Source organism: Mchenga conophoros, linkage group LG6 (genome assembly GCF_057382185.1).
Source record: "Mchenga conophoros isolate Kocher_MC1m ecotype Shallow Benthic linkage group LG6, M_conophoros_male_GT1.1, whole genome shotgun sequence".
Classification (NCBI taxonomy): Eukaryota; Metazoa; Chordata; class Actinopteri; order Cichliformes; family Cichlidae; genus Mchenga; species Mchenga conophoros.
This window is the reverse complement of record NC_140531.1, coordinates 12,881,344-12,895,548: the sequence shown is the minus strand read 5'-3', so window position 1 is coordinate 12,895,548 and position 14,205 is coordinate 12,881,344. Positions and strand designations below refer to the sequence as shown.

Here is a 14,205-nt window from a genome sequence, read left to right as displayed (position 1 = left end):
TGCCAACATAACAATCAAAGAAAGGATTTGTTGCCCGGACACTGAACTGTGTGCTGTTGGACTCAGGCCGTATTATTTACCCAGGGAATTCTCTCACGTCATCTTGGTGGCTGTTTATGTTCCCCCCTCTGCTAACCCCACAGCTGCATGTGACACTATCCACTCTGCCATAGCTCGGCTACAGACTCAGCACCCGAGTGCCTTTATTGTGATCTCGGGTGACTTCAACCATGTATCACTGGACAATACACTACCAACATTCAAACAATATGTGGACTGTCCCACCAGGGGAGAGAAAACTTTAGACTTACTGTATGCTAACGTCAAGGATGCATACAGCTCCTCCTCCCTCCCCCCACTTGGTAGGTCAGATCATAACCTGATTCACCTCACCCCCCGCTATGTGCCAATTGTGAGGAGGGAACCTGTGACCACCAGGACTGTTAGGAGGTGGTCAGAGGAGGCAATAGCGGAACTACAGGGCTGTTTCGAGGTGACCGACTGGGAAACACTCTGTGAGCCTCACGCCGAGGACATCAATGGGCTTACTGAGTGTATCACAGGCTACATAACTTTCTGCACCGACTCCATTGTTCCAGCTCAGACTGTTCATTGTTACCCAAATAACAAGCCGTGGGTGACTAAGGACATCAAAGCCCTCCTCAACAACAAGAAGAGGGCTTTCAGAGGGGGCAACAAAGAGGAGGTGAGGAAGATCCAGGTGTTACTAAAGGACAAGATCAGAGAGGCTAAGGACAATTACAGGAGGAAGCTGGAGTGGAAACTCCAGCAGAACAGCATGAGAGAGGTGTGGAGGGGCATGAAGACCATCACTGGATTCAGGCCAACCAACAGCAGGGGAGCTGAGGGAGGTGAGAATAGAGCCGACGAGTTGAATCTGTTTTTCAATAGATTCGACACCACAGTGTCTGCTCCCACCCCCACAACCTCACCTGCAGTCAGCCTGGAATCCAGAGCCACACCACTGTGCCAGCCTCTCTCTTCACATGTTGCCTCCTGTGAGATTCCTGACACCCCTCCCCCACCCATCACCTTCACTCAATACCAGGTTGAGATGCAAATGAGGAGACTTCACTCAGGCAAGTCTGCTGGACCAGACGGAGTGAGTCCCCTTGTCCTCAAGGCCTGTGCCCCCCAGCTGTGTGGAGTCTTTCATAAACTGTTTATGCTGAGTCTGAGTCTGCAGAGGGTCTCGGTGATGTGGAAGACATCATGCCTCGTCCCTGTACCAAAGACGCCTCGTCCCAGTGGCCCCCAGGATTACAGGCCTGTGGCACTGACCTCCCACATCATGAAGACCCTGGAAAGGCTCATCCTGGACCAGCTGCGACCCATAGTAAGACCACATCTGGATCCCCTTCAGTTCGCTTATCAGCCTCGTCTCGGAACAGAGGACGCCATCATCTACCTGCTCAATCGTGTCTACACCCATCTGGACCAGCCGGCGAGCACTGTGAGGGTCATGTTTTTTGACTTTTCCAGTGCTTTCAACACCATCAGGCCGACCCTCCTGGGTGATAAGTTAGCAGCGATGCAGGTGGATGCTTCTCTGGTGTCCTGGATTGTTGATTACCTGACAGGAAGACCACAATATGTACGTCTCCCACAGTGTGTGTCTGACAAGGTGATTAGCAACACAGGGGCACCACAGGGGACTGTCCTCTCCCCCTTCCTCTTCACCCTCTACACCACAGACTTCAGCCACTGCACAGAGACATGCCATCTTCAGAAGTTTTCTGATGACTCTGCGGTGGTTGGATGCATCAGCAGGGATGATGAGACAGAGTACCGGGCTGTGGTCGACTCCTTTGTCACGTGGTGTGAGCAGAATCATCTGCAGCTCAACGTGGCAAAGACCAAGGAACTGATCGTGGACTTCAGGAAGACCAGGAAACACTTGACCCCTGTTTCAATCCAGGGGGTCAGTGTTGACATTGTGGAGGACTATAAATACCTTGGAGTACACATTGACAATAAACTGGACTGGGCTAAAAACACCACAGCACTTTACAGGAAGGGCCAGAGTCGTCTCTATTTTTTGAGGCGACTGAGGTCCTTCAACATCTGCCAGAAAATGCTGAGGATTTTCTATGAGTCTGTGGTGGCCAGTGCGATCCTCTATGCTGTTGCATGCTGGGGGAGCAGGCTGAGGGTCGCAGATGCCAACAGACTTAATAAACTGATCCGTAAGGCCAGCAATGTTGTGGGGATGGAGCTGGACTCCCTCAAGGTGGTGTCGGAGAGGCGGATGCTGTCCAAGATAAAGACAATGTTGGATAACACCTCCCACCCACTCCATGACATGTTGGTCAGTCACAGGAGCTCGTTCAGTGAGAGACTGAGATTACCGAAAAGCACCACTGAACGACACAGGAAATCATTCCTGCCTGTGGCCATCTCCCTGTACAACGCATCCACTTAACACACTGTTTGCTGCTACAACTACACATGTTTCTTTTCCAAATATTTATTTATAAGTGACTTATGTATGTATGTATGTATATATATGTATATATTGTACTATTCTTAGTTAGCGTATTGTCTGTCTTGTCTTAATGTTGGTTTAAAATGGAGCACTGTAACAAAAAATAATTTCCCCCAGGGATCAATAAAGTATTCTGATTCTGATTCTGATTCTGAATTTGGTCTCTGGTTTTGGAAACGGCCAACACTTGTGTATTTCATAGAGCTTTTTCACTCAGTCCTGTGCTCGTCCTCCCCACTGCCTGAGAACGTTACACAAACTGCTCCATGAGTTTATACAAACCTAAAGGCTAGTGGAAACATTGGAATTATAGACCATGTCTTGCTCCATCATTGACACATCTGAGGTTATTCGATACTCCCAGCAGAGAGGAGAGAATATCTTTTCGAATTTCCTCTCAAGCAGTTTCAATTTTTTGTGTGCTCACAGTTTTTGGGGGTTTTTTTGCTTTTTTTATTTCCTTGTCTCTTCGAAAGCTCTGGCTCTGAGCTGTTGTTGCTGTGAGCCTATAAAGCCCGCTGAGACACTGAATAGGATATTGGACAATACAAACAAACTTGACTTGACGTGACTTGACTTGACAGACTGAAACCATAAGAAATGCTGTTTTTCTTTTTGTAGATGCCCACTTTCACACTTGTAACACAAATGCATACAAAGTAGCTTCTTCAGTGCATTCAGTGCTTTCTTTTGATCTTCTGCCACAAGCTGGAAAAATAAAGAAACAAAGAGCTTACCTGATAACACAACTCACGCATATCAGGGATTCAATGTGCTGCTGATGTATGTTGACGGTGAGCAGAGGAGTTACGAGGTTAGCTGATTGTGCCCGATTTAGTGTTTTGTCTCGGGGGGGGGGGGGATTCGGACCCAACTGTGCTGTAGACTGTGCTGATGTGAATAAGACTTACCCCACCAATTATAACAGTATGGGAGAAAAAACAGAATTATAACAGTATGGGAGAAAAAACAGAATTAATTAAGCACAGGATGCTGTCAGTAGCAAGCTAGTTCACAAGGATGTGCTAATATTTCCCACTTGCTGGCACAGAATACTTCCCCTTTATACTTGTATTTCTATAATTCTTTTTTACAAAAAAAAACAAGCCCAAACTTTCTGCTTTTAACCCCTAAGCTTGACTATCCCGATGTCTCCTAATAATATTGCTCAGCTGTAATTAAACAATAGTCGTTGAGGGCACGCACACACTTCACAGAAAGATAATGAGCTCCTTGTAAATAAGAAGTCGTTAGACGTGTCTCAGGGTTTCTATTTGAGTACGTTCTTTACATCTTGTTTCCGGGGCAGCCATGCACGCCGTGAAGTGGTTTGAAAAAGAGCTTCCAGGTGTTAAAATGGTTGGATTTTTAGAAACTGAGCAAAATTGTTTTGGGGGGATTCAATCATCATCTTACTCTCAAATGTAAAAGTTACCTGTTAAGCAACTGGGGAGAGAATCATCTTCACCATTCTTCTCCACCATTGCCTCTTTCAAAGCTGCTCTCAGAGCATTTCAAGCAATGGGAGGGGGATACAAATGACGCCTAAACCCTAGAGAAATTTGTCGCCAAAGAAGAGATGCCTGAAAGATAAGAGAGGAGGGACATATCAAAAAACAAAATCTCAGTGTTGTTCTGCTGCTGCCGGCGTCTCGGGGTTTTAACAACAGATCTGATCTTTGTCAGGAAGCCGATGTGCTGCTCAGTCAGAGAAGGTAATACGATTTCAATGGTCCAGCCTCCACTAGTTAATGGGACAGCCGGAGAGATTTCTCCTCTTAGCCCTGAAGAGCACCTCAGACACAGAGCATCAGAGAGCTTTTCAAGTCTCTGCCAGACCACAGTCTCCAAACCACCTCTGCTACAGCGACAGTTCTGTCTGCAGAACAGAGGGCAGAGGGGAAAAGGGAAAAAAGGACGAGGAGAATGGGAGGAAAACATGTCTATTGAGCGATTCTTCCACCCTTTTGTTGCTGGGGTTTTTTCTCCACTCTGCCTTTTTCATTTCGCCCCGTGGCATCGCTATCCCTCTCTCCATCTCTCTTTTCAGTCTCTATCGCCTCACCCTCTTCACCTTCCCTCCTCCTTCTCTGCTCTTTCTTCTTCTCCTCCTCTCATACACACAGCAATCTCGCCTTGATTTCTAGAGAGGGGTGGTACGGCAGCAACCGGCATACAAACTAGCTGACTCAATACACACATACACACACACATAGGACGTGTGCATTATGGTATGTGTATAGATAGATGGGAAGAGATGAGAGGTAAATTTGGGAAGAGCGGGAATATGTTTGGACAGACACAGGAAAAAGGAGAAGCTACGTAGAGCTTTACTGGGGAGTGTAGGTCAGGATTAGGTCGAGTTGTGGAAAACTGGCAACAGCGAGATACGTGTCAGCAGATATTAAGCACCTCGTTCATCATTTACGCTATGGATATGAGGTATGAGGTCAGCTTTGGGTTGTCTCAGCATTTCAAAATGTAACGACCGGGTTAATGAAACAGGCTCTCAGGAATCTTTATGCACCGCGACTCGAGACCCTAAATGGATGCAGCTGCTGTTGGGCAAACTTTGACGGCCTTCGTCAGACCAAAATGAAAAGCTCACCTTCCACTTCAGAGCTGTGAGAGGATAGCTTCTTACTCGCTAATTGGCTATACATTAGAGCTACAGCTACATTAGAGGAAGATTTTCTCTTTGCATCTATGCAGACAGATTTGATTGGCTCACTTGCCCAGTATTTGAGATCCACCATAGAATAAGACAAAAAACTTCTGAAGAATTTTTTCTGAAGCTACCGCTCTCTGACAGCGGGACTATTTGCGAAAGGAGATGTTACTCTGAATTTTTTTTAAACGCACCTTTTTAATGCTGTATGCACCACAAGCTGGATTCCAGTCACACTCCAGACCACAGAAACTGTGCGCTCCCCTTTTTTGTGGCAGCAGGTTTTTGGAGTATTTTTAATGCATTAGTCTTCTTTTAGTCAACTTTTGTGTTGCTTTAACGCACTGTTCAGGTTTTGTCTGGGGCAACGTCACACCCCTGATTTATTTTGCACATGTCTTGTGGCATAAACTGCAAAAACATTCCTTGTTAATTTCAGTAGACTTACTGGCATTGTACTCCTACTGTAATCTACATCAGCAGACTAACTCTAATAAAATAAAGTGCATTTCAGCATAGAATATAATCACAGTAGGTCGCCGGTAGTATTTCAGAGGCGTCAGCATTGATATTCAGCTGCATTTACAAAAACTGCAAATTGCTGTGCAAAAATTCTTGCATTTTTATAGTGTATCTAATCTTTCTGTGTTGTTTCTGCTCATTTTTGCTGAGAAATACTCTACCCCAACCTGAACCATTTGCATTCTTTATTCATGCATGCGCCTATATGCTTACCAATGTGTGTGTGTATGTGTGTGTGTGTGTGTCGTGAAAGAGAGAGAGAAAGGGAGAGAGACAGAGAGTTGCAACTTGTAACAATAACTTCCTAATTACAGTTCCCCAGTGTTTGTGCAATCTTCCTGAAATGCTAACTAGCCTCCTACAGGGAATATGGTACATTATTAATCCATGTGCTCGCCTGAGTGTGCGCATCCTTTGCTGGGAAGTGTGTGTCTGTAGCACGCCCGCGTGCACCTCTGTGTGTAGACGTGTGTTTATTTGCGCTACCCGTCCCTCTCCCCTTCTTGTGCACATGCATTGTTCGCATTCAGCTGAGTACGTGTGCATGCCACGGCTGCTGTGGCTGCACGTTGTGCATGACTCCATGAGCGTGGAGGTGTTAAGTTTTTCCCCTTTCAACACAAGTAGCCTAATCTAAGACTTTTGTACAACCAACTTGTATTTCTATTAAGAAAAAGAAGGAAAAACAATAAATGTAACACAACATTTTGCAGTAATAGCGCAGTAAAGGGAAAAAAGGTATTCACATTCAGGCCCAGTCAGCACTGAGGTGCCACATTAACTATGCAAGCGGATTTGCTTCCACACGACGGGGTATTCCCTCTCAACAAAGATCAACATTATGACGAGAGCTTCTGCCAGCACTCTGCACCAACATGCTTAATATGGGGAGCTGGTTTCTGTTGAAATATGGATGGCTTTGACAAATAAAAACTGGTGAGAGTTGATTCTGAAATTAAGCTGGGGATTTCACCAGATACACGCCCTGTGTTGCTCTCTTGCAGCGACAGCCAAAGGGGCGAAAAAATGCAATAAGTGGATGGGAGAGCGAGGAGTGAGCTCCCATTACATCGCCGCGCTATTCCTGAAGAACTTGCCCCACAGTCATGCCTCTAGGTACTTGGATTGTACTATGGATGGATAGCTCGCTCTTGGGTCTACAGTAAATGAGACAGCAAGAGATGGAGAGAAAAAAACATCTTACAACTTCAGGAGAAGGTTAAGAGCACCAACTGAAAGCAGTACAGACATCACCGCCCATCAGTTTTCATTCATTTAGTCCTGCGGACATCCTGGCAGTTCCTCTCCACTAAAGTTGTCACTTCTCATTATGGCTGATTTTTAGTGTTGCCACCTGTCTTATTAGAAATGTAACCATTAAGGTCGCAAGATTTTTCCCACTTGTGCCGCTTTGGCACAAAATGCTCTCACTGTGGAGCTGCTTGCAAAGAGATGTTGTTTGGCTTAGTCGTGCAAAGCTTTTAGGTCTTAACAACCAAACAAAGCAGGTTGGTAAGCACAGGTTTGTAGGGGAGAAGGGGGGATGTCCCTGTTGATTGGAGAAGTGTACTGCTGCAGCAAGCACTGCAGTGCTAATGCAGGATGAAAGCAAGATGAGCGACCTCTAAGATAGTTATCAGTGAATTCCCAGGATAAGTAAAGACTTCACTGTGACAGAGGATCTCCGGCCTTAAAAAGAGCCAGTCAACCATTTTAAAATCCCAAAAGCATAATGTCCTAAACTGAGTCATTGAAACTGTTAATGCTGGAACTACCTCGTGTCTATTCATGGTGCCAGGAGTGGGGCCATGCTCCTCTCTCGCTCTTTTCTTTCTATCAATCTTTCCTTCTTCCTTTTCTTTCCTGCTCTCCCTCTGTGGCACTCAGCCAACAATTGGAGTCAGTCAGTGGAAAAACTCTGTTAGTAGTCCATGCCCTATGGGACAAAGTGGCAACAACATCCGTTACAAGAGATAGTGGGGCAGTGGGCAGGAGGCACGAGGCACAGAAGCCAAAATTTAACTGGCTGAGTGACTCTGGCTCACACGCGTGCACTTAGCGGGCTGCTGTGTTTATAAAAAACACGTCAGGGCTGTTTTTAAAGGTGTGGTTTATGGCTTCACAGCCAGTTTATTCATTTATGGAAAAGCTGTGGAAACAAATAAAAGCATGGAGGGAAGGAATGAAACTTATTTAGCAAAGTCTGGAGCCACCACGAGTCCCAGTGTTAAACAGCGCTGCTGCTCGTCACTCTGAATGTGTGAAACTCTGTTGAAGTGATGTTTGCATGATGGCGATGAGAGGTAACAAAAGGTCTCCCAAAAATCTACTTTAAGTATTCAACAGGGTTCAAATCCGGTTACTGTGAAAACCATGTGAATACACTTCACGTTATTCCAGTGTTCATTAAGTCAGTCCAGCCCACCCGGTGCCCTATTAGGAAGAATTATCATTAATTAGGTTTCTCTACTCGTATTCAGTTTTTCCTTTAAGGGATTCACCATTGGTTTCACACAGGAAGTTTCATTTATTTGTCACAATGATCATGAAACCTGAAAAATAATGACTTATGCAGCTCAGGAGGTGACACTAAAGTTTGACAAAAGGTCTAGTTAGGAGACACAATATTATGTTTGGGATTCGTAATAAGCTGCTTTAATTTTGACCTCATTTTGGTCTAAATTAAAGGGAAAGAGAAGGATTACAAGATGGTAGTGAGACCGACTGTGATGTATGGTTTGGAGATGGTGGTGCTGACACAACAATGGGAGGAGGAGTGGGTGGCAGAGTTCAAAAGGCTAAAATGATTACTGGGAGTGATCAGGATGGACACAATCAGAAATGAGTACATCAGAGGGACCGCTCAGGTTGAGCAGTTTGGAGACAATGTTAGGACACAAGGCTGAGATGGTTTGGACATGGGCAAAGGAGTGATTGTGGATATACTTGACAAAGGAAGTTGAGGATGGAGAAAAGAGGAAAATCACAGAGGAGGTTTGTGGATATAGTGAAGGAGGACATGCAGAGGGCTGGTGTGACAGAGGAGGATGGTAGGGACAGGTTGAGATGGAGGCAGATGATCTGCTGTGGAGACCCTTAAAGAGGAATTAGCAGCCTGTTGGGAAAAATGTATATATAAAAATTAGCAGACATAAAATAGCATTTCTGTGTCAACAAGGTGATTCTCGAAAGAGCTTTTAGTTGAAAACCTGGCATATCTTGGCATAGTGTGCAGTGTGTCCTTAAAAGATTTGAGGATACTGGACAAGTAGAGGACAAAAGGAGTAGCAGGCCTAAAAAACTACCTATAACAGAACAGTATCTGAAAGTCGTGTCCTTAAGAAATGGAAAAGAAAAATCCAACAAGGGCCTGACACAGGACCTCAGAGATGCATCTGGACTTTTAGTTGATCTATCTACTGTTCACTGAGGCATCATCAGAAGGTCTCAGTGGAAGGCTGTCTGTCAAGAAGCCATTGTTAAGGAAGAGAAATGTGGAGAAACGACTGAGGTGTGAGAAATTATGGTGACCCCTGAAGGGAGGAAACCAACAGACACCCAATTTTCACCCAATCTCATGTTCTCCCAACTTTAAGGTAACATAATACCAAATCCCAGGAATGCCCCTTTAATTAGTCACCTGCACCTGCACATGGTCAATTTCTTCTATGGTGGGATTTTCTACAGTGCAGTGGTGAAGGTGCTCTGCGTGTTTAGAGGGGGAAAACAGAAATTATGGAGAATACTGTTTCGGCATCATATGAGTGTAAAGTTATTTCCGCTTGAGAATAAAGTAAGACATCTACAGCTGAAATAACGATTTCAAAACATCATCAACACAGAGGAGGGGGGGGAAAGAGTTCGGAGTGCAGGATTTTTCTCTCCGGCGACCCGGCTTGTGTGGAGCCGCTGTCCAAGGTGCTGAACACGGGGCTGCAGAGGGGTATGAAGGCTCTGGCACTACAGAGCGTCCCGGGACGAAAACTACAGTAAGAGCAAGTGACCGAGCTAAATGTGAGCAAAATGTAACCCCACCTCAGAAATATTACCAAATCCTGAGCAGGCTTGCATCAAAATCTGAACAGAAATTACTTGCACGGAATTGAGCACGGTGTCTGTCAGGCATGCATCCACCGGACTGATAATGTAAATCTGGGTGTACGTACTGTATCTGCGCCCGCATTTATCAATGGACTCATGAGGATGGAGATAAGACAGTCAAGACAAGCTGCCTGGGAATAGCCATTCAGCAAATCCCCCCCCCCCCCCCCCCCCCGTTCACCACCAATGCACGCGCGCGTGCACACGCACACATAGAGAGAGAGAGAGACACACACACACACACACACACACACACATTCTTAGACACGGGCTTCAGCGTCGGTAAATTCGGAACCGCAGGAATGCCAGAGCGCTTGACATATTTCAAAGTTGCCTACGCAATGCGAGTCCAGCCATCACGAGAAACACACATGAAACGCACATGAAAGCCCTGCACGCAGTTCACACATGCTCCTCATGGTTTTTCACTTTACCTGTTCCAGATGCAAGCGTAGAAAAAGAAGAAGAAGAAGAGCTTCGCCTCGCAGGTGTCCGCGGCACCAACGTCCCCTCGTTGCCTCTGGCAGTATGTGTGGTTTTGTTGATACTGGGATATTTATATTTATATATATGTGTATTTATCTTTGTCTGTACTGATTTGTCCCAGCTTGTCTCCTCTGCGGTCTCCGTGAAGAGCGGTGACCGGGAAGTGGCTCGTGCGATCACGGCATCAGTCAATGTGGTTATTGACCCGCGTCAAGATTTTCTGGATGCAAAACGGCGCCTGATGTGACGCGCTGCCTGCCCGCTGCTGTCTCCCTCGTTCTTTGCCTCTCTCCTCTCAGTTTCTGCCTCTCACACTGCGTCAGGCTCCGCTCCCCCTCCTCTCTCTCTCTCTCTCTCTCTCTCTCTCTCTATTTCACTGCCTTTGACTCTCACGCTCTCTCTCTCTCACACACACACACTCACGGGAACAGACGGTGATTAATTCGTTAGAATTCCACCTCTCTCTCCCTCTCTCTCTCTCTTTCCTCTGCTCTCCCTCTGTTTCTATAGCTATGTGCCTCGATCCGTCGCTTCTTCTCTGAACTAAAGCGTCCACCAGCCAGCTGTTCCGGTAGCCAAGAGAGCGAGAGAGAGAGAGAGAGAGAGGGTTGCTTGGCACTTCAAGCGCAGCAGACAGTCATTTAGATTAGATGCTTTCCCATTTGGAGAGCGACATACTGTAGCTGTATAAGTGCTGCACTATCAAACCCAAACCGTGAAAGTTCTTCACGAAACTATATGAAATCCAGCCTGGAGTTCTTTAGAAGACTAGAAGAGCCGTGCAGAATAGCATTAGAGATATACTGTAGTTTGTTTTGGAGTGATAGGATTTCACATTACTGCCTTTTTCTATCTGCACTCCAGCTGCCGCTGCTGGAAGCATCAGGTCTCTGCAGCTGGAGGCGAAGTGACAGAAGCCTACCAGACTGAACAGTTCAATGTTATTTAAGGTTGGCTGTTTGCCTACATGCACTACGGGGCAACCTGATGTCCTGCCAGCAGACATGGTCAGATTAACTGCCTCTTTAGTGCAGGCACACACACACACACATACAGAAACAGACACACACACACGTGGATGCGGATAAATAGCTAAACAACTTAAAAGCGCTATGAATGCTGAAACCACATATCACCACTACAACATGTACTGTGGTCTAAAAAGAGAAGAAGAAAAAATATCAGAGCTTCTGTTAAAAGTCGTGCACATTAAACACAAAGTTGGGTGTCCTCTGGCTTATGTTTTGTGTTGCATTAATGGATATGGAAACTATATATAAATCCAGTGACCTAGCGCTACATGGCTGCAGGTGATGGCTGGCATTATAGTGAACCCAAGCCTTGTGACCCTCATCCTGCATGATTGAGTATTTAGGAATTAGGGGCAGATGAGGCTGGGTGGGGGGACAAAGGAAGAAACAGAGGGAAAGACACCTCATTCATTTGCATAAATCCATGCTCGTGTCTGCCTCTGTGGGCATGTGGGGTAAGTAAAATCATACAGGACTGCACAGCAGACCACTCAGGAGTTTTTGTGAATCGCATATTAAATCTCCTGCTTCTGCTGGGTTATTGAGGCAGCTGACCGCTGACCTACTGTATTAAAGCATCCCCACGAGGGACTTAAGTATTGAATGATGAATCACCATATTATTATTGATGGAATAAAAAGGGTGAGTTAAATGACAGAAAACTTAATCAGCATATCAAAGCCACTCTGTGTGTTTTTACTAAAGGATTCTTCAAAATCTGAAGATTGCCTGACTTGGTAGATTTACAGCAGGCAATAACAATGGTCAGAATGAGCCCACAGGGCATTATCGCCTGTGTCCTGATGTCAACATTACATTTAGTTCCCTCCAGCGCCGTGTTTTAGCTTTTCAACTACACTCATTTCTTTCACTCCTTCTGCTCCCATCAGAACTGCGTCCAGATGTATCAGCATCTGTTTCCAGGAGAAAGGCTCTGAAAAGCCCACGGCACACCTACCTTCTCATGCAGCACCAGATTAATGACAAAGTTATCGATTAGCTGGTAAATGTAGCGGAGATTTCAGCAGCTAAAGAGACATTTCCTACACCAGCTGGCAAGCAAGCACCGGGCTGACGTTCTTCGGGTGGAAATAAAACAAATCGAATAAATGAGAACATTTCTGCTGGATGCTTCAAAGATGCGACATTAGTGAAGCACACAGTAGTTGTTTTCAAAGCTCATTTGCACTGCACGCAGCGCTAAAAGGAAGATTATTACCTTTAGATGGACAAATCAATGAAATGCAACATAAAGTATTCTTACACCCTCTCTGTATGATTTGCATGTATTATTTGCAGCGATCATCAGTCCGCCTCAGCCTCTTCTTAGATGCCCTCGCACTAAGACTTTGATGATCCTAATTTCCCAACATGCTTTTTCAAACCAAGGTTTGATTATTAGAGGTAAAATGATTTATTCATGACATTAAAGCTTTGATTACACTGTGCGTGATCAGTTTATAGATCTACTAAAACACAATCAGTTCACATGGGAGCTTTTAGCAGAAATCAATATTCAATACCAAACAAACTAAATCCACTCTGATTTGTAATCTATGCAGACTTAAACATATCAAGTGAACCTCAACTAAAAGTTTAGAGTAACTCCATCTATTATTCAAAAGCGACTTTGGTAGGATTATGCTCATATATATATATATATATATATTTGCTTTGTTGACTGATATCATTTACTGATTGTGTTGCATCATTATTCACTCACACGAGTGGCTAATATTTATCTCTTGTATCAATTGTTCACCGGCTAAATGTTTAAAGACAGAGTGACAAAGATTTAGAGTGACAAAGATTTAGAGTGACAAACAGTTCAGTTGTTTTCTTACATACGAGGAGATTTATGAAGATTGATATGAAGGTGTATGACTTATAAAGATTTCTTTTTTTCTCTGGAACAAAACTGGAAATGCGTGACATGAAAAGAAAAGAAGAAAGACTTGACTGCTATCAGCCACAATGATATTTTCACTAAGTATCAGCAGAGAGTTTTATAATCTGTGTGTGTTGTTATAAAGCACCCCTGCTTTATCCAGATTTCACAAAATTATTTCAGTGCTTTTTTGTTTTGTTTTTGTTTTTTGCTTCAAAAGTTCCAAAAGTTTAAACGAAGGGCAAAAATTCTTGAACTCTTGAATAAAATAGTCAAGATGCATAATCAAATTGATTCACTGTAAAAACAAGTGAGTCATACTTCTGGTGTTAGTTTGGCAGTATCTTTTTTTCTCCCCACAACACAGTGACTTTCAAAAACACCTGGAAAATAAGAATGAAGTTTTGAGCTGTAGGTCATGCGCGTTGGCAGGACCCCAGCACCACTATGCAGTAGTTCACTAAATCCGCCCTGCACTGTGGTCGACTGTGGATATAAAATACATCACTTCCTGTGTGACTGTTGAAAGTCAGTGGGACATTTTGAAACTGAGCCATGGACACCTCGAACCTGCTGTAAAAGTGTCTCGCTTCGAGACCTTTACAACTAAGCATATTTAAGAGATGTTGTGTCACATTAAGGTATTTAACAACACGTTTTTCCTTTGGACAAAGGCCAGTAACCAGGATAGCTGCTGATCATGGTTGGATGTCTCCTGTGAGCATCTTTTCAAGAAACTCAAAGAGCCGCTGTCCCAGTTTCATGACTTTGAGTTGAGCACTGCATGTGAATGTTCACCTACAGTATGTTTCTGTGTATCAATTAAACATCATCTTATTGAGCCTAATGTGTCAGAACACTGCAGAGGCCATTCTGTCGCTTTAGCAGATTGTTATTTGATTAATTGTCCGTCAAGGTGTCGTCTGAGATGCTGACTCTTTCTGTACTCTCAGTGACAGCTGAGCAAATTCACTCTGTGTATGCATGCACGTATTACAGGGTC

The 14,205-nt window shown here is 44.6% G+C and overlaps 1 protein-coding gene across 2 annotated transcripts in view; it reads right to left on the bottom strand.

Moving 5' to 3' along the window:
- LOC146572241 (protein ELFN1-like) overlaps positions 1–10,848 on the bottom strand; it is a 133,828-nt gene extending 122,980 nt beyond the window's left edge. For both annotated transcript variants that reach the window (XM_085276273.1, XM_085276274.1), the window contains exon 1: positions 10,232–10,848. The gene's annotated coding sequence lies outside the window, so the exon portion shown is untranslated. The remainder of the gene's footprint in view (positions 1–10,231) is intronic.
- Between the last annotated feature and the right edge of the window lie 3,357 nt (positions 10,849–14,205).